This window comes from Hyla sarda, chromosome 2 (genome assembly GCF_029499605.1).
Source record: "Hyla sarda isolate aHylSar1 chromosome 2, aHylSar1.hap1, whole genome shotgun sequence".
Taxonomy (NCBI): Eukaryota; Metazoa; Chordata; class Amphibia; order Anura; family Hylidae; genus Hyla; species Hyla sarda.
The window spans coordinates 13,391,333-13,393,200 of NC_079190.1; the positions used below are offsets into that span (position 1 = coordinate 13,391,333).

Genomic DNA, 1,868 nt, shown 5'->3' on the forward strand with positions numbered 1-1,868 from the left:
AAAAAAACATGCATAAAGGATGCAGTCTATCGCTAAGCCCTTCTCCAACAGGAGAGAGCCCCCCCCCCAACAAACCTACCCCTCACCTCCGGGCCAAAAGGCACCTGCAAGGATCCAGGTTCAATGCCCCTTTTTGCCGAAGCTACTAAGGGGCCACAAATACACCTGGCTTCAACCTAGGCGTTAACCAGGGTATCAGCCATGGAGCCATATACTGATGGCTTCTCGACCAAAGACAAGATGCCCAGGGGTTGCAGGGAGATGAGGAACCTGATGGCCACACACACCTCACCTAGACCGCCAGGAGGGACACCCAGAAAAGCTACCACATCCTAACAATCCTGTGAACACAAAAAAAAAAGTGAGTGAGTGAGTGAGTGAGTACTGACCGGACAGATCTATAAAAAAAAAAAAAATTCTCTGATCCTAGCCAGAAGGCCAGGAATCAAGAGTTCATGGCGCCTGTTCTTCAACTCAGTGAGCCAATATTCCCAGTGAGTTTCAGCACCTTGGGGTCACCACTCCCCGAGGCACCAAAGTACCTCGGCAATAGACCCTCTCAGCCTCATGGCGAGACCCGGAGGAAACAGGTCACATCGGGGCAGCCGTCGAGCTGATTCCTCAGAACCAGCCCCGGTTTACCCTTGCACACCTGCTCCCTACCATGCAACACCCATCCCCACCAGCGTTGCCTGCCCCCGGCATAACACTGATAAGAACAGATACTACACTTGATCTTAGCGAAAAGGCCGAGAAGCGATTGGGTCGGGTTTGGGAAGTAATTTGCAATTTTCTATTCTTGCCTTGGACACAAAAAATAAAAATAAAAAACCCCTCCCTCTAATGATAATGAGATGACTCTGCTGACCCCTCCCTCATTTGATAATGAGATGACTCTGTTGACCTGCCCTCTAATGCTAATGAGATGACTCTATTGACCCCTCCCTCTAATGCTAATGAGATGACTCTGCTGACCCCTCCCTTTAATGATAACGAGATGACTCTGCTGACTCCGCCCTCTAATGATAATGAGATGACTCTGCTGACCCCGCCCTCTAATGATAATGAGATGACTCTGCTGACCCTTCCCTCTAACGATAATGAGATTACTTTACTGACCTCACCCTCCAATGATAATGAGATGACTCTGCTGACCCCTCCCTCTAATGATAATGAGATGACTCTGCTGACCCTCCCTCTAATGATAATGAGATGACTCTGCTGACCCCACCCTCTAATGATAATGAGATGGCTCAGCTGACCCCGCCCTCTAATGATAATGAGATGACTCGGCTGACCCCTCCCTCTAATGATAATGAGTTGACTCGGCTGACCCCACCCTCTAATGATAATGAGATGACTCTGCTGACCTCTCCCTCTAATGATAATGAGATGACTCTGCTGACCCCGCCCTCTAATGATAACGAGATGACTCTGCTGATCCCGCCCTCTAATGATAATGAGATGACTCTACTGACCCCTCCCTCTAATGATAATGAGATGACTCTGCTGACCCTCCCTCTAATGATAATGAGATGACTCTGCTGACCCCACCCTCTAATGATAATGAGATGGCTCAGCTGACCCCGCCCTCTAATGATAATGAGATGACTCGGCTGACCCCTCCCTCTAATGATAATGAGTTGACTCGGCTGACCCCACCCTCTAATGATAATGAGATGACTCTGCTGACCTCTCCCTCTAATGATAATGAGATGACTCTGCTGACCCCTCCCTCTAATGATAATGAGATGACTCTGCTGACCCCTCCCTCTAATGATAATGAGATGACTCGGCTGACCCCTCCCTCTAATGATAATGAGATGACTCTGCTGACCCCTCCCTCTAATGATAATGAGATGACTCTG

At 48.9% G+C, this 1,868-nt stretch overlaps 1 pseudogene; it reads right to left on the reverse strand.

The window, feature by feature from the left end:
* Positions 1-585: 585 nt before the first annotated feature.
* LOC130359923 (U2 spliceosomal RNA) lies at positions 586-761 on the reverse strand (annotated as a pseudogene).
* Between the last annotated feature and the right edge of the window lie 1,107 nt (positions 762-1,868).